This window comes from Dermacentor andersoni, chromosome 8 (assembly GCF_023375885.2).
Source record: "Dermacentor andersoni chromosome 8, qqDerAnde1_hic_scaffold, whole genome shotgun sequence".
NCBI lineage: Eukaryota > Metazoa > Arthropoda > Arachnida > Ixodida > Ixodidae > Dermacentor > Dermacentor andersoni.
The window spans coordinates 17,159,227-17,178,349 of record NC_092821.1 but is presented as its reverse complement, the minus strand read 5'-3'; the positions used below and the strand labels follow the sequence as shown (position 1 = coordinate 17,178,349).

At 47.2% G+C, this 19,123-nt stretch overlaps 1 long non-coding RNA gene across 1 annotated transcript; it reads right to left on the bottom strand.

Annotated features, from left to right (window-relative positions):
- Positions 1–781: 781 nt before the first annotated feature.
- LOC129383608 (uncharacterized) lies at positions 782–2,349 on the bottom strand. The gene is made up of 3 exons (XR_008611475.2): positions 2,292–2,349; positions 1,888–2,209; positions 782–1,417 (listed from the first exon to the last, which is right to left on the bottom strand). It is a non-coding gene; the product is annotated as an uncharacterized lncRNA (long non-coding RNA).
- Between the last annotated feature and the right edge of the window lie 16,774 nt (positions 2,350–19,123).

The following is a 19,123-nucleotide window of genomic DNA, read 5'->3' as shown; positions in this document are numbered from 1 at the left end:
TGCAAATGAAGGGGGTACTTTACTAGTACAAATGTGGATAACGCCCACCATTCGCCCTAAAAGCCCGTAAACCCACAAAATAAAAATGAAATAAGCTGTATTTTACAGGTACGCCTGTGCGATACACCTCTCCTTTACTTGGCAAACAAGGAACTACGTCAAATGGACTTGCGCAGGAAAGAAGCGCAGGGAGAACACTGCCGAGAACAAGTAAAGCAGTCAAAGTCTAAAAAAAGATTACTTAGTAGAATACAACTTAAAAAAAACAGCAGTTGGCAACCAAGGCACACAGACCGCGCGGAGTTGTGTTACTTCGCAAGCCAATCGCAGAAGCAAACAAAATCGTTGTCATGCGGCCCTTTCAAAATGGCGTAGTACTTGATACCTCCGGTAGGGTGGTTACCTCCGGAGAGTCTGCTGTTCTTGAAGAGTCTTCTCGTCGGCGGAAGCAATGAGGTGTGCAACAGACATGGACAAAGTGTATGGAGTCAGAGCATTTCACTCTCCAGAAGTCTGCGGTGCCGTTCGTTTCACTGCTGAACCCGTTTTACTCATGAAACTTCACTGCGAACGGAAGTGAAACTTGACAATAAATAGTTGCAGCAAAGCAAGCATATCATTCCAGTTCAATAAAGAATTAGGCTTTGGCCTTTCCAATATCCCGAGCAGCAGAAAGTCCCCATTACAAGGTCGGCCCAACGTCTCTGGCCGACTGCAAAACGGTTGGCCCGACCTCGGCACCCGAGGGGGGGCCGGCATCGGGGATTGACACTGGCTTCACGTCTAACGACCATCGGCAAAGGCCCGGCCCCTGTAGCCGACGTGGCCGAGTGCACTCTGCACGCGGGCCGACTACGACCCAACATTTCGTAAGCACCGGTTTGCCATTGACCATCGGCTGGGTGCGGACGTTTTTTTCTTTATTCTTTATTATATTAAAAAAAAACACATCAGGTGTTTCTTTTTTTGCTGCGTGTTACGTTTTCAGGTCAACGATATACAGTTTAATAGAGGCGTTTAACTCGCGCTGACAATTAATATACGCGACATGCGCGTATAATTTACATGTAAAACATAATTAAACGCCACTAACTATTCTCTGTACTCGTTAGTATAAGTACGTAACACGCAACAAAGAAACACGTGAACGCAATGTTCTCTTTTGGGGTTTATTTTGCAATCATAAAGTAAATAATTTTTTTCGCGCAGCAGTGTTAACAATTTGCAAGCAATTTTTGTTCACTGAAGTAGTACGATACAGCTAAAGGACAGTACTGGTGTGCTGTGAGAGTTTTGCATACTGCCTGGGAGTCTCTCTTTCAGCCGTTCCATGTTCTTGGCTCTGAACGGTACATCATCCAGTATTTCTCTGTCCCCGTCGAGAGTGAATCTTGGAAAGTTACAGTTCTCATACAAACTGAAACAAACGAACAAACAAATAATATAATAATGAATAACTCTGTGAACCATGCAGATGATTTAGTGGACTTTTTCACATTTGTGTGCAACAAATCCTGATCCTGGCACAGCCACAGACAGAATTATTATTTCGTCGTTGCACATGTATGTAGAGACACATACTGTGTACTTCCAGTTAAAATTAGTGCGTTCAACTTCTGCGACGTGATTCACGGTTTAGAACCGCCCAAGCAAACATGAGGACAGGAAGGATCGATTTACTGACTTGGCTCGGAATATTGTTGCAAAAGATATACACCCAGGCGAGGCGATCAATGAATACCACAACACATGCTGCACAAACAAAGTAGCACGCAAAGAGCCACGCGATCAAAGTATATAGGTTTACACAACGTCGATACTGCAGTGACAAAGTTTCACACGTAAACTATGAAAATGTGACGACAGAACAATTGAGGAACAACTTACATAACGGTTGTCCACAGTGTTTCACGTACATTCCTTTCTGTCTGATGTTCCTAGATCTACTCAAGTCCATATGCGGAGAAGTGCCACACACAATCCATTCTTACCTGCAATGTACCAGACGTATATCTTACAGTACTGGGTATTTAGAGTTTTCTTTTTTCATCTCTGGGAACAAAAGCGAAATCGAATTAATTGACTTTTCCGCAATGACAAACAGACAAGCGTTTTACCTGATTTCTTCCCGAATGGTGATATCACTTCCGAGCGTAGCAGGTCATTCGCAGACCATGCTTCAATTTAAGCAGCGTCGTTCCAATGTTTCCTAGAAAAAAATAAAGGAAAATACCCCACGCTTACAAGACGAAAAAATAAGATTGAAATATATACATGAAAGTACGTCTCACATTTCCTTGTCTCAACTCTCGAACGCTTGATCCGTTCTCATATAAAGCTCTTCTTTTTTCTTCCTGCCAGAAACAACAACACCAACAACAACAAAAGAACAAGGAGTTCATCATACATTGCAAAACCATTTGCGCAATACAAAGCGAGTTTTGTTCACTTGACAAAGGCGGTCATGTATTACACAACGTAAAATTAAGATTCCACTTACGAGTACGCATATTCTGAACGGCGAAACAAGGCGGCTCCACTCCATGGAAAGGGCTAGCGTTCTTCTTGTCCATGTTACTTTGTGTAGTTTGCGTTTATATGCGCAGTCCATGATAACAGAAATGCACCAACTAGTCCACTATCGAGACGCGAAACGAGCTGGCATCCAGGGCTTGCATTTGGCGGGAACTGGCGCCCTTGCCGCCCTAGCTGCCTGCGGCCCCGCGAGCGGGCGGCGTTGCGCCTGACGAACAGCAAAGCCCCGCTTCGCTTTCTCGCCCCGTCCTCGCTGGTAGGAGCTGATGCTGACGGAGAGAATCGCCCGTCCCTGCGTTCCAAGAAGCTCTTCATTCGTTCTGGGAGATGCGACGGCGCAAGACGACCGCGGTTCCCCATACTTTTCCTTTCTTCTTTTTTCGCTGTATCCTTCTTGGTGTGTGTGTGCGTGTTGTGCGTGTGCGTGCGTGCGTGTGTAATGAAAACTTGCGATCTAAATTTTGCAGGGATTGGTAGCTCTATACGAATATGTAATAGCTAATATATATAATAATTTTGACCTCTTCAATGCGTCGAAGAGTAGTTTGGGTGCTACGTTTGTTACCATGTAGGTTTTGTTTTCTTTTTTGTGAATATTGTTTATATATTGTATCATCTTGCTTTGTTTCCTTTTGTTCTTGCTCATTATTGTATAACTGTTGTTACACTGTGCAATTACCTTTGTTTTAAAAGTCTTGCTGTGAAGACGCTGCCAAACGAAAGGGGGCTGCGGCTTTGTCAAGCTGTATCTGACAGCTTTTTCTGCGACTCCGCTGTCTGTACCTTTACCAAGGCAGAAATAACTAAATTGAATTTTAATAAATATTCATCTTCAATGCATTGGGTCTATATGTGCACGAAGTTCGATATGTGCGTCCATGCATGCACAGTCAATACGCCTTCCAGGTGAACTTTGCACGAAAACGGTAGATATGCCTCACAGGAAACGGAGCTTGAAAAAACACTCATGAAGTACCATAAATTTATTAATTATCAACTGCTTGATTGTTGAATGTCATTAGTTTATTGTGCAAAGGTTGTAATAATTTGATCTAACTCTAGGTCTTCCCAATCAAATACACGTCGACAGCAGAAATGCTCGCTTTGTATGACTGACATTGATTGGCATGCCGCCTTAATTATTCTTAGACGAATTCACAGTAGCTCCAAAAATTGCATATTCTGACATCTCTTGGCTTCGTATAATCGCCTCTTTCCCACTCCCCAGTGAAAACATCCAACCGAAATGTTTTCCTGAACTGTACAGTCCGCGAGTCGCCTGCGTTTATACCGTCTGACGATTTTTGCTGTGGTGCGACAGGGCCGTTTACAATTAACACGCCGTTCACGAACAATTTCGCTTGAGTGTTTCCGCTGTGCTATTACGCCTATTACTATTACGAGAACTGTCTAACCCAATATACACTTCATTAAATTTTGTTCACCGTTAAATAGTTATTTTCTCGATAGCTTACCTCCAAAAAAAAAGGAAGCAATAATGAACGATCCAATAGTGTTTCGAAACGGAACATATCCGTTTTCGAAGTATTCGAATCTTGTGATTTTTGGTAAAGGAAATGTAATACTTCCGCGATGTACCACCACCTGACATCTCTGACATTAGGCTGTCGCATGCTTTTCGTTCCAAGCTTCGTGACCTATTTAGATTGACCTTGCCATTAGTTCTTTTATTTGGAACGTCGCCATGGCTCGTGGAGATTGCGAGTTTCAGCCAACTCCGCATCTTCTGCATAGCACCCCAGCGCTCGCTTTCAGGGACAAATCTAGTGATGCAGCGCGTCAGGGTTAAAACCTCTACTGGTCTCAGGTTAGGCTTGAAACGGCATTTAGGGCGTAAGTCTAGAGTTTTGCAATATCCTCTATAACAGCGCCTCCGAGGACAAGTGTGTTATTTGGCGGTAACATATGGTAGAAAAAAATTTTCCTCTTACTTGGAGCTCTTGAAGTTTAAGTAAGAGTAAGAAGTAAAAAGTAACCTTCAACAAGAATTCCGCGTGATGGATCGTAGTAGGCGTACAGATGGTCAAAAAGTCGATTCCAAGAATTACTTCGTGGGGACACTCGGCCAGTACGGTGAACAGGACTAACACTGGACGGCCGGCAATGGTAAAAAGGGCGGTGCACATTCCCATCACGGCTGTCGTACTGCCATCACCTACTCGGACGGCAGGCGACTCGGCAGGTGTCAGGACTTTACGGAGACGGCTACGAAGATCTGATCGCACAAGCAACACCTGAGCACCAGTATCGATGAGGGCTTGAACGGGTACATCATCAACAAAAATTTCAACAAGGTTCGGTCGAGCAGTAGGGGTCAGCAGAGGTTTTAAAGTCCGAGTCGTCAATGCAGCCGCACCTCCGGGGGCTGCATTGCTTAGTTTCCCGAGAAGCGGCCCGCGTTGGACGGGTACGAGGGACGTCGAGGTGTGGGCGAACGGGACTGACGGCGTTGCGGCGAGGGCGAGCGGCTAGTGGTGCTTCCCCGAGGTGGAAGGCCGGCATGATATGGTTCAGAGAGGGGCGGTAGAGGCCGAGGGTCTCGGTCGAAGCGGCGATCAGCATATGGTCGAGGCGAGGAGTACCAGCGGTTACTACTGCAGTGGCGGGAGATGTGATCGACCCGGGAGCAAGCAAAGCAAATTGGCCTGTCATGCGGTGTGCGCCACTCAGAGGGGTTCCGATATCGATTCGGGAACTATTGTCGAGGGGCAGCAGAAGCAATGACAGGAGCGGTAGGGGTGGGACGTGGGCGGACGGTAGACTGGATGTCCATGTTCGAAATTTCTTTGGCGGACAACAGCTTGAATAAGTGAGATGGTCATGTCATGCGTATGGGGGCAGTGAGAACTTGGAGCCATAGTCTCACGTTCGCGACGGATGACCTGCGTCAAGCTTGGCGTTGTAGGCGAACGTGACGCCGGAGGCTCGTTGCAGGAGGAAGCCGTATTCGGAAGCCAGTTGAAGCGTTGTACGATGCGTTTGCCCTTCGCTTGCTCAATATTCCGGCATTCCTTAATGATGGACTCAACCGTTGAGCAGTTCCTGCAGAGCAGGAGGTTGAACGCATCGTCTGCGATGCCCTTCAAGATGTATCCGACCTTATCGGCCTCCATTTGTCCGCGTGCGCTTTACGGCAGAGAGCCAGAACGTCTTGAATGTGCGCGACGTACGATTCGGTTGATGTCTGGGCACGAGACGCTAGCTTTTGCTTGGCTTCCATTTGACATCCCACAGGTCTTCCGAAAAAATCGCGTAGCTTTTCCTTGCAGGAGTTCCAGCTTCTAAAGTCGGCTTCATGCGTCTCGAACCATACCTTCGCGGTTCCTCCCAAGTAAAAGACCACGTTGGCCAGCAAAAGTATATCCAACTTGTTGTGCTTACTGACGCGTTCATACGACGTCAGCCAGTCTTCGACGTCGACCTTGCCACTGCCGATGAAGATTCTCGGGTGACGTAGCTGGGTTAGCACTACTTCCGCTGGTGTCTGAGCGATGGTGGCAGCGTCAGCGGCGGAGGCAGCGTCAGTAGCCATAAAAGTGGAACCGATCGATGTGACGCCCGCATCGAAGATCCAGGGCCGGCTTGTGGCGACAGTACCCCGCACGTCCACCAAAATGTTACGGGGAAATAAAATATACGTATTTACAATATACACAGTTACGAGGTTGTAGCTCAGTAGTCAGGGTACCACCATCTACCGATCGTCAAGACACTTCAACCTCCTCTTCACCTCCCAACGTCCAATCGTCCACAGCGGCACAAACTCGTACGTGACAATATGACGACAAAAGTCTAAACTTTCGAGGCTGGGAATTCTCTTCAGTGATGAAACGCTGATGGAGTATGAGTATGCGTGATGAACGAAACGGAAAATAGCGTTTCGAGATGTCGACACGCTATAATATGTGTATAACAGTTCATGGCATTTATTACAGGGCTTTGGGATAATTCGAGCGAATTTGTTAGATATTTCTGAGCTGGATTTTAGATCGCACTGACGTACTGAAGTTACGTTATAATGATTGTTTTATATGCCAGAAATCACAGGTGCTCGGGTGCATGTCGAATGCGATGTTTCATGAATCCCAAGGAGATGTTAGCGGATGGTATGATATTAGTTATGTGCTGGCGCCAAGAAAGATTGCTGTAGAAAGTGATGCCAAGAAATTTATGTGATTGGACGTGTTCATGGAAGAGTTTGGAACTTCATAGGAGAAGTGAAGGGGTTAGTTTAGCGAGTAATTGATACGTGCTTACATTTTTTTCAGCGTTTAACATCATTCGCCAACGGTCACACCCTTTCTGCGCTTGATTGAGGTCCTTTTGTAGCCAAATCTGATCGTTAGTTAATTAAATCGGGTTTATTGGCGAAAAAGCGACTAGGGCAATGGTGCATCAGACACAGGGTGACAGAATTTTGTTATTAAGTGCAGTATTAAAACTTGCTTTAAAATCTGTTTCATCCAAAAAAACTGGTCACATCATCAGAGCTAACAGTACGATTATCCATCGGGTGAAATGGAATGTGAGTTATACAATAAGCAGAAGTATTTTTGTCTATATGCATTTCGAGATTTCCGCAGGCTAACGGTTCATGGCATCTATCGCATGTGGGTTGTTCCTCCTCTGTCAATGAGTAATTATGTGTGATGCGCATGTAGCATATGCTAAGTCGACAGAAAATTACTTTGATGAAACGCTCTTGATGACAGCATATCTTCCACTCCCCAAGGACAGGTTTAATGAGCTGAAGTTTGCTGTCTCTCAATTTCCATTCGCATTGCCAGTTAGAGAGTAGTGCCTTGCGAACAGTTTGAACTGAATCCCTAACAGGCATACTAACTTCTGAAATATTCAGATTTCTTGCCTTTGCTGCATATTTATCGGCCTTTTCATTACTGGGGATTCCAACGTCGCTTGAGACCCACCAGAAAGGAATTGTCTGCCCTTTGCTTAGATGTGTTAGTATGCTTAGGATGTCGCCTATAGCGGGTTCGTACTGTGAATGTACACTGAAGGCCTTGCGCGCACTTCAAGAATATGTATATAGTATTGCTTTATCGTGTTTGGCGCTTTTAATTTTGTAAAATGCCATTCACAGGGTGTAACACTCAGGAGTGAAAATTCATGCAAACCGTGGTAGTCTAACTGTGCCCTTCCGCGTACATTCCTTTTGCAACATAAATGGGCGTCTTCGTGCCACCGGTGTAAAATTTCGTGGAATTGTCGTATGTGTCTTGCACTGTGCGAAATTCTTTAGTAGATGTTCACGAGGCGTATCTTGTTGTTTTTTAGAGACGGTCAATGAAAAATTGAGAAATTTGCTGAAATAGTTCCCAGGAGCTAATCTAGTTGGTCTTTGCATAACAGAAAATCCTTCAGTAAGGAAATTGCAGTTACGTCTTTTTTCTTCAAATCTAAGTGCGAGTGGTCATAGCATTTCTCTTGTTCGTGTCGTGTAGTCATTTGTAGCAGTGCGTGACAATACTATGGCATATATGGTCTGGCGGATGAGCAAACTCTTAGAACGTGTGCGAACGTGACTTGCGTTTTTCTGTGATCTAGAGACGGCTCGTTACTCTCGGAATACGAACTGGGAATAGGTGAGCTACTGTAGGCACCAGTTGCTAAGCTACCCCTTTATTATGCGCGAAACCTAACCGCTTAAAGCAACATTGCTTGGTTGAGCCATATGTTATGCAACCGTAGTCCCCTTTGCTGCGTACCAAAGAACAATAACTGCGTCGGAGGCATTTACGATCAGAACCCCAGTGCTTCCTGGCCAGTAATTTCAGTACATTGAGTGCCCTATTTGTTTTAACCTCTAGGATATTATTAGGGGCAAGAAAATTTAGCTTTGTATCGAATATGACCCCTACAAACTAGTCTTCTCACTTAACTGGCAGTACTATTTCATTTAGTTTAGGGGCGGGGCCCGGTTGTAAGCCCCTATACTGAGAAAATATCCCGGTAACAGTTCCTTCCGAGGAAAAACGGAAGCCTTTTGTAATAAACCATTGTGTCAATTTGTTCAGAGTGATTTGGATCTGCCGTTCACATGTTGTTGCCATGTGCCATTAGCGTGTCAACATCTCGAAATGCATAGACAAAAATAGTTCGACGTATTGTACAACTCACACATTCCACTTCACTCGATGTTGAGTTAGGAGAATCGCACGGGTAGCTCTGACTCACGTGACCAGTTTTTTAGACGAAACAGATTTTTAAGTAAGTTTTAAGGCTGCAGTGTATGCTGCACTTACTAAAAAAATTGTGTTACCCTGTGCATGGTGCAGCATAGTCCTAGTCGCTTTTTCGCCAATAAATCAGATTTAACTAACTAATGATCAAATTGCCCCACAAAAGGAGTTCACCCAAGTGCAGAACTTGTGTGACCGCTGGTAAATGATGTTAAACGTTAAAAAACGTAAACTCGTGTCTCTTACTTGCCAACGTAACCCCCTTCACTTCTGTGAAGTTACAAACTCAATCATCGAACACGCCCAATCACCTAAATGTGTTGGCATCGCCTTCTACAGCTATGTTTCTTGGTGCTAACACAAAACTAATATCATAACATCCGCTAAGAGCTCCTAGGGATTTGTGAAACTTAACTTTTTCTCAAGCACCCCAACACGTGAAACTTCTGGCTTAAAAAGCACCCCATTAGGACAAAACTTCAGTACGCTAGTGCAATCTGCAATCCACCTCAGAAATATTGATACGGAACAGCCGCCACAGTGTGGCTGCACTGAGGAGGAGGAAGACGACGTGTGTGCCCGTTTGATGTAGCGTTGCCATTTTTGCCTTTCAGATGGGAATGGTGGCTCCCCAGGCCCTACGTATCACCCAAAGTGCCAAAGACACCAAACATCACTCTTTGGCCTGGTTCCCTACGCACCTTGGAACCATTGAGGGTGCCTCGATCAACCCCAACGAGGAGGCCCACTCGGCTGCACGAGGTTTGACTGACCGTGCGCTGGGCAACGCGTCCTCTCCTGGGCGACCCGAGCCTCTCTGCTCGTACAACGAAATCTGCAAATATAATTATCGGTCAAGAAGACTCCTACATTTGCCGCACTCCTCGCTGTGCAGGGCCTAGGCAGTCACTCTTAGACTTCTGCAAACAAGCAGTTACCCGAGCCCCGCGGCGCTGCACACAATGTGCCCCGAACGGTTCCCAAGCCCGGACTGCCCTCTGTGTGGTGATTATGCGGACTTTGAACATATCCTGTGGGGCTGCGCCACTGCCGGTCCCCCTTTCACTCAAGAGGAAATGATGAAGCTAATTAGGGCCCAGGATCAGACCTCTCAAATCCTGGCAGTCCAGAGGGCTCGCGAGAGGGCCGTCAGGTTTCACCTGATGGTCCCCGAGTTGGCCTAGCCAGGTGACGTGGCGTTTGCTTACGTCTATAGTGGACCACTCACTCACTCACTCACTCACTCACTCACTCACTCACTCACTCACTCACTCACTCACTCACTCACTCACTCACTCACTCACTCACTCACTCACTCACTCACTCACTCACTCACTCACTCACTCACTCACTCACTCACTCACTTAGCTCCCCTGTAAATAAATTGTAAATAGCATTGGGCATCAGCTACTAACATTAATTTGGTGGAGGCGGACGTTCCCCGTACCCGTCATGGAGCTTCGCAGCGGTCACAACGGCGACAGTGCGACTTCGGCTCCTGCTGGCGGCACTTCATCTACACAAGGGTCTGCCTGCAGCCGCGACCTACGTCGCCTTTCCCCCCCTCTGGATCCTGGTATTTTCACCGGAGTCGGCAGTCCTTATGTTGACGACTGGCTGCGCTTATACGAACGTGTCAGCACCAGTCACAGGTGGTATCCGACTATTATGCTTGCCAACGTTTTTTTCTACCTCGACGTAACTCCACTGGCATGGTTCCAGACTCACGAAGAGGAGATCTCGAGCTGGGATCTCTTCAAGGAGAAGCTCCGCGACCTTTTTGGCAATCCGTTCGGTCGCCAAGTCAATGCCAAGAAAGCCCTTGCCACATGTGTACAGACGTCGACCGAGTCCTACGTGCAATACATTTTTGACGTCTTGGCCCTTTGTGCCAAGGCTGACCCGAACATGTCTGAGGACGATAAGGTTAATCACGTCCTCAAAGGCATTGCTGACGATGCCTTCAACTTACTGGTGTTTACGACCGTCACCAGCATCGATACGATCCTCAAGGAGTCCCGCCGTCTCGAGCATGCTAAAAGCCGCCGGGTATCCCAGCACATCACGCGACTTCCCAACACAGCTGCTACGCCGTCCTGGGACGACCTCTTCCACCAGCCGTCGCGATGGGACAACTTGACCCGCATCATTCGTCGTGAGGTCGAAGCAGCACAAGCGACGGCCCCTTCATTCCCATTACCTGATCATTCTCCGGTGACAATCTCCTTGATCCAGGCCGTCGTCCGTCAAGAGTTGTCCAACGTCGGCCAGCAATCCATTCGTTCCGTACGTATCTCACATCCTTCCCGTGGAGCAATGTGATAATACGCAGAATGGACATGGGTGTCACGCGTGGCGATTCTGTGGTCATTTGTGATGCAAAGAGTTCTGTGTTTTTTTTAACGCTGTTTCTTTCTGTTGCATCGAGCATTTCCAGAAAGTTTTTGATGACCTGAAACAGTGTAAAATAACGTGTAGTACATTAACGCACACACGTACAAATACACAGTATTTTAACAAAGCGATATAGCTTGTACCTTAATTTGCGATGAGTTCTCGCGTATTCTGGTCGCTGTACATTTTGCATTTAGTGAGTGAAACAGGTTAGATTAGGTTAGATTGCAACAGGTTAGATCAGATTAGTGAAGCTTTCTCTGCCTCTGGTGCCTTCAAAACCAGCCTTGCGCTGTTCTCTGTAGAGTTTCAAGCCGATGGCTACACTTGTACCAAAAGCAAAGCAGAAAAATGTAGGTTAACATATTATTTCACTCTTTTAACCAATTAAGAATAAAGCAACCTGGTTATTCCTTCTTGGTATGGGATACCCTCTGAATTTAAAAAAATCAATCATTTTAATGCAGCGAACACAATATTGCGTTTGTACCTGTGCTGCAACTCACACATTCATCTTCTCCAGCTTTCCTGGATTCACGTGAGAAGCTGTCAACTTCGGCGCAACTTTCAGCTGTTGGTCTTTCTCGGTCTCGTAAAGGAGTTGGAAATGCTTAAAGTTGATGCAGTTAGAGCCAGCCCAAAAAACATCAATGCTTAGTAATGTCACAATATGCTACAGGAGTAACACTTATAATGTTGGATGAACACGAACATTATATTCTCATATGTGTGTAACAAGAGATGGTTACGGACGCACTTAAATATGTGCGGCACATCAACACAGGAAGAACAGAAAGTGTCCTTCAAATTATAGATGTGGTGTCTTGTTGATGGGCTCGGATAGCTTGCCCGACACTCCCAAATGAGTTCACGTAGATATGTCGCTGCCTGCACCGTCGCTTATGACAGCAACAACAGATGCCCCATGCGTCTTTCTTTGCTAGCACAAAGCCTGGCGCATCATCCCTAGTAGCAAAACTGGCAATTGGCTGCACCCACTTATGGAAGAGTGGGATAAACATTATCATGAGGGCGTGGTCAGCTGCAATAGGTGTCTGTTGCCCTGCAACGTTTCCGAAATCCACAAAGCCATCGAATTTGTATGTCGACTTCTTGAATTCAATGGACTCCCTGAGCGTAATTTCGTCAAGGACAAGTGTTCCAGACCTTTCAATGTCACCTACATCTTAAAAAAGCAGTATAAAAATAAAGCAGATAAATGTAGGTTAACATATTATTTCTGACATGACCGGGGCAGTTGGAGAAGTATGGGAGTGGCCTTTGCCCTGCAGTGGGCGTAACCAGGCTGATGATGATGATGATGATGATGATGATATTATTTCACTCTTCTAACAAATTAAGAATAAACCAAACTGATCATTTCTTTTTGGTATGGGACATCCTCCGAACTAAAAAAAATTTAATTTTAATGCAGCAAACACAATATTGCTTTTGCACTTTAATGTCTCCAGGGCAATCCGGTTGTACCCGTGCTGACAGGGCACACCAGCGAAATGGAGAACCTTTTACTTTCACTTGCTGCAAGGACGTTTCAAATGCCAGCTGTTGCACTTGTGGAAGCGCAATTAGTGGTTGTTTGATTGCGAGGGTTTGTTTGTGAGTTGCTGTTTTAGATTTTCAAAGTTTGTCATGAAGGAAGCCCTTGCAGCCGCAGCTCTGATGGCCTGTTTTTGTAAGGCTTTAAGTTTGTTTTGCTTATTTGCATCATGTTTTGCTGGCGAGTGCTCTGTGCCAGCTGCCTTTTCTTTCGAGTGATGCACGCAGACATGCCGGCTCTGTACGCAGCGCTTTGCACTTGTCGGAAATTCGGTTTTCACCCTTCAATTTTAATCCTTGGCCAAAGTAAAGCCTGTCTAGAGAATTTATCAGCGATGTCAGGCAATCGACGGTGGCGACGCTCACGCTCGAAAATGCCCCAGCTGCACAGGCAAAAGCGCTTGCCGTAGCCGCTTTCTCGCTTCCTACTGCCGCACACTTTTCGATTCGCAGCCATCTTCCTTCTACTTCAATTTTAAAACTGCGATGAATGGGCCGTCGCTACACTCAAATGCGACCTTGTACCATGATGGAGGCAGCGGAACACATTCCATGTCACTGAATTCTTATTCATTCTTGCACAGCTTCACGAATAGAATCAGTATGTCGTTCATTTAGTGCATCCGTGCCAGCATCTCCACGAAGCGGCACTTCAGCGTGGTCTGTAGAATTTATGAGATTATCCATCCTTCTTTTTCGCTGCTTTTCTGGAGATTTAGACAGGTACGATGGAAGTCTTGAAAAAACTTTGGGGACGACACCCTTAGCAAGTGACCAGTTGCCTCGCGGCGTGTGCACAGTCTGACCATTGATGACATGCACGTAGCTCTTCAGGTGGTCTTGTTCGTAAAAATGTGGATCGCATACCTTGGGGATTTGATCGTAGTCGTTTATCTGCCCGTGGAATGATTCTATTCCATGCCGCACGAAGATGCTGATCGCTGGGAGGGCAAAAAAAAAAAAAGGACGCACGGAACGGTTCTCATAGCTCCTGTAGCCACTTCTGCAGCCGGGAATGCAACACGTCATCATGGTTCACTTTAAGTATGACTGTTATCATGCACGATTAGCTCATCATCGAAATAATCAACCTGCTGTGCACGAGAAAAGCCAACACTGCCGCCACACACACTCGCTTCGCAGCCTTTGTCACAGCGGCAGCGAGAAAACCCGGAGCTCTGGGGTGCGACGGCAGCGCTACGGAGGCACGAATCGGTGGCGGTTCCGTGGAACTTCGCCCAGTCTAATGACATTGGACAAAGTACCTACTTAGCTTCAAGGCCTCCGCACGGCGGCGAGACGTCATGCTAGTTGGATGGGTACAAGTCGGCTTCACTACGCCTGGGCGGTACGACGATCGTAGGGACGCGCGCAGGCAATTTTTTCGAACCATGATGAGCAGGACGCGTAGAGGCACAGCCAGTGCGTATAGTAGCACTTATGGTTTTAAATAGTTACCACTTTCCAGAAAGTAATGACAAGCTAGCCAAGTGAATATTTATTTCCCTTTCATTCATAACATGTAGAACTGCCACACAAATAATTGGCGCTGGCAGGTTCTTCGCACTCAACACCATAATAAAATACTGATATTCGGTTTCACTCGTTCACTACTTACATCCATTGTGTATATGTCCTGAAAAGGACCTGGCCAGCACTCTTATTGTCCTGTATGCCACAGAGGCCGCCTATCTGCAAGATGATGATGATGATGTGTGGAGTTTTATGGCGCAAGGGCCAGGTGTGGCCAAAGAGCGCCATGTCTGTGGTAATGCGTTTGCGGTGTAATTATGATTGCTATGAAGTTGGTGTGAGGTGGCTGTAAAGAGGCCTTAAAATATACGCTCTAAAGTGCGTAAAATCTGTATGATAAAATTATGGCGATGACGTATGACTTGTACTATGAAAATTTAGATGCATATAAAAAGAATGATACGATAGGTAAAATATATCACGATTATAAGAAATGCCAGAGCACTACTGCCTCCTTAGAGCCCTTGAAGCACAAGGGCCTGGAGGCATGTGCTACGCAAAACAATTATCGCAGCGGCATCCTCTCGAGAGAGGAGGCGCTACGAATTCATGGGACTAATAACATGTAAGACGACATCTCTAAGGAAACCTAGGACACTGTTTGTATTAAAAAGCGGTTCTGGACATATCTGCAAGATGAAGCAACGTAAGAAAATGTTATTGATATCCTGTCATTTGATGCGCGCTTCTTGTTGGTGGAATATTGATCAGGGACAATGATCAAAGAAAACAATATTATGTGAAATAGACCAGGTTCATTAACTGCGTGTCGCGAAAAGATGCGGACCACCAATGCACTTCTATACTCCGTCTAATACACCAGGTGCAACGCTGTGGAAGCTATGCAAGAAGTCCGGTCACCAAAATTTATTACTCCGCGCGTTTCCGTCTATTCTTCGCAGCGCGCCAGCGGCGTTTGCTTGCACGTTAGCATGCACGTGAGGCTGCCGTGAAGGCTACAATTAAAGAATAACGAAGAGAAAATTGATTTAAAACAACGTTTTAGCAGCCGTATAAGCACTTCGATTGCTTTAAGGGTAAATTCTTTTTTTTAATTATGAACTGAGCTTATATAAAGAAAATTTTCACAAAAATCGGGTCAGCGAACACCGAACTATTTCTAAGTGCGAACGCAGCCACTGCAAGAAGTATCTCCAGCCTCCAGAGCGTTGCACCTGATGTATGAAACGGAGTATAGATAAAGCTAAGGCTATATATATATATATACATACATATATATATATATATATATATATATATATATATATATATATATATATATATCTATTCACGGCCTATATTCAAGGGAACAATTATCAAATATGCTAAATACACTGATTGAAGAAATGAGAGCTCCCGACCGGAATCAGCGTGTTTCTTTTAAAAGCTGCACCAGCACCCCGTGAACCAATCGACTTTCCGAGAAAAGGCATCAAGGCAATTATTAGACGTTCATATTGTTACGGAGATGTTGGGAGTATAGACAGACTGTATTTGCAAAATATATATAGGGGGCTTCTTCAAAGTTCAGCACGCAGGACCCGACATAACATACGCAGGAAAGAGACGACGAACTTTTAGGAAGACTTATTTACTGTACTCTGACGAAGGCTGGTATACCAGCCGAAAACGTTCAGTAAATAAGTCTTCCTAAAAGTTAATCGTCTCTTTCCTGCGTGTGTGTGTGTATATATATATATATATATATATATATATATTGTCACATCCTATATGGTCACCGCGGGTATGTGCCAGGCGATGGGAACGACGCTGAAGTAGCGCGCGAGTGAAACAACAGAGACGACAACGACGCCGCGTTGACTGCTCTGATAAAGTGCTTCCATACGTCCTCTACGCCGGCTTTCCCGTCTTCTACTAGGCTGCGACACTGGTGGAGGTGCGGGGTAGGTTGCCTGATGCTCGGCACCCCTTCGCGGAGCCATACCTCGAAAACGGAATCACCTTCGTTCGTCGAAACTCCTGTTCACCGGTACAGTCGCCGCCTGCTAGGCCTGACGCCCGAGTTCAACCCTTTGCAGGACCCTGCTGGAACGCGTCTACCTACTTCCGCCATGGCTACTGCAACTCCATCGCAGGTGACGCTGCAAAATCCTAAGATACCAGAAAGTTTCCATGGCGACGCTTTTGAAGATGTCCAAGATTGGCTTGACCAATTTGAGCGTGTCGCCAGTTATAATGACTGGGGCTCCCAGCAAAAGCTGTCTAATGTCTATTTCGCGCTTCAAGACAGTGCGCGGACGTGGTTTGTGAACCGGGAGAGAAGTTTGACCACATGGGATACCTTCCGCACTCAGCTGCTGGACACGTTCACTAGTACCGACAGAAGAGACACTGCGCAGCGCCTACTCGAATCCCGTATTCAAAAACCAAACGAGAGCGTAGCCATGTATGCAGAAGATATGACCCGCCTTTTCCGCAGAGCAGACCCTGAGATGACTGAAGAAAAGAAGTTACGCTATCTCTTGCGCGGAGTGAAGGAGGAACTGTTTGCCGGACTCGTGAGGAACCCACCGACGACAGTGGTCGAATTCACCAAGGAGGCTACCGCTATAGAACGGGCACTAAAGCAACGGTACCGCCAATATGATCGCGCGAACTCGCCGGTGAATGCTTCAGTTCTACCTGAGAGCTACGGCACGTCTCTGCGTGAAGTCATCCGGGAAATTGTGAGAGAGGAGATCCGGCAGCTCGGGATTTCTCCTATGGCACCAGCGGTGGCTTCTGTCGCTGATATCGTTCGGGAGGAAGTTCGGCAGGCCTTTTCGTCCCCCGACCGGCAGGCGGTGCCGCGACGACTAACCTACGCGGAAGCTGTCTGTCGTCCACCTCCCGCGACTTCGATGCTGCTGACACCGTCGACCACTACGACGCAGCCAGCACCGCCACCCCCGACGCCATATTTTCGCCAGTCACAGCCGCCGCCAGCTATGCCGTATCGCCGCCAGCCGATCGCTGCACCTCGGTCTTACGGCGAATCCCCTGTGGGCTACCCGCTTCGAAAGACCGATTTGTGGCGCACCGCTGACCGCCGGCCGCTGTGCTTTCATTGCGGCGAAGCTGGACATGTTTATCGCGCGTGCCACTACCGCGCAGCCGGGTATCCAAGGTTTCCCAACTGCAATTACCCTGTGTTTGATGCTGCACGTGCCTGCGACGAAAATTCTACAAACTTTCGGCCAGAAGGTTCAGCGACGCCTCGATCACGTTCCCCTTCTCCGGCTCGTTATACCCCACCGACCCGTCGCGATTTTTCTGACGCCTCTAGGGGCAGGTCCCCTAGCCCACGCCGGGGAAACTAGAAGCAGCGACCTCCGGGGGTGAGGTTGCAAACCGTCTAGCTTTCCAAGAGCCCCCATCACCGACGACCGACGACTCTAAAACTCCGACGTCTCCAACCACAACCCCTGTAACCGATGCCGTCAGCGCCGATCTTGTCGTTTTCATTGACGGCCACCAAGTGGCCGCTCTCGTCGATACTGGTTCGCATTTTTCGATAATAAGTCAAAAGCTGGCCGACAGATTGAGAAAAGTGAAGACGCCGTGGACCGGGCCCAACATCAGAACTGCCGGCGGCCAGTTGATGACGCCGATCGGAAAATGCACAGCCAGGATAGTAATCGCCGGTGAAACCTTCGTCGCCACCCTCGTCATTCTCTTTGAGTGCTGCAAGGAACTTATATTGGGTATGGATTTCTTGAGAGAGTACGGTGCAGTGATTAATGTCCGTGACCTCGTCGTCACATTTTCTACGAGCTCAGACGACGTCGACCCCGCGGAGCACCAGCGACCCCGCTTACGTATCGCCGACGACGACGTCACGCTTCCGCCGCGAAGCTGTGCCCTCGTACCTGTTATCTGCGACAACTTGAACACCGGGACTGGTGTCGCTGAACACATCGACGCACTGGTACTGAGTCAAGGCGTTTCCATCGCTAGGGCCGTAATTAACGTACACGACGGACGTGCTGAACTCCTGCTGACGAATTTTACCAGGGAACGTCGACACGTTGTTAGAGGCACGGCTGTTGCTTACTTCGACGAATTTACATCAATACAAGACTGCCTCTCAGTGGAGCACGTGACGGCCACCGTGGCCATGCCTGCCCCTGTGGTTGATATCAGTCGCACCTTGTCACCCGTCGAACGTAACAGCCTTCTTGAGCTCATCGATGAGTTTAAGAGCTGCTTTTCATCTACGTCACGAGTCAGCCAGACGCCGCTCACTAAGCACCGTATTGTCACCGAAGCCGACGCCAGACCAATTCGGCAGAATCCTTATCGTGTGGCACCGAAAGAGCGCGAGGCGATACAAACGCAAGTGAAGACGATGCTTGAGGACGGGGTTATTCGGCCATCTAAGAGTCCTTGGGCATCGCCTGTCGTGTTGGTGAAAAAGAAGGACGGTAGCCTGCGCTTCTGCGTCGACTATCGAAAACTCAACCAGATCACAAAGAAAGACGTTTATCCGCTGCCGCGTATCGACGATTCACTGGACAGGCTACGAAACGCACGTTACTTTTCGTCGATGGACTTGAAAAGCGGCTACTGGCAAATAGAAGTTGATGAGAGAGACCGTGAGAAGACCGCTTTTGTGACGCCCGACGGACTTTATGAATTTCAGGTGCTCCCCTTCGGTTTGTGTTCGGCGCCAGCAACGTTTCAGCGACTAATGGACACGGTACTCTCAGGCCTCAAATGGCAAACCTGCTTGGTGTACCTCGACGACGTGATTGTCTTCTCCGCCACGTTCGAGGAACACTTACGGAGACTAAAGACGGTCTTTGAAGCAATACGCTCAGCTGGTCTAACTTTGAAACCTGAAAAGTGCCATTTTGGCTTTGAAGAACTTCAATTTCTCGGTC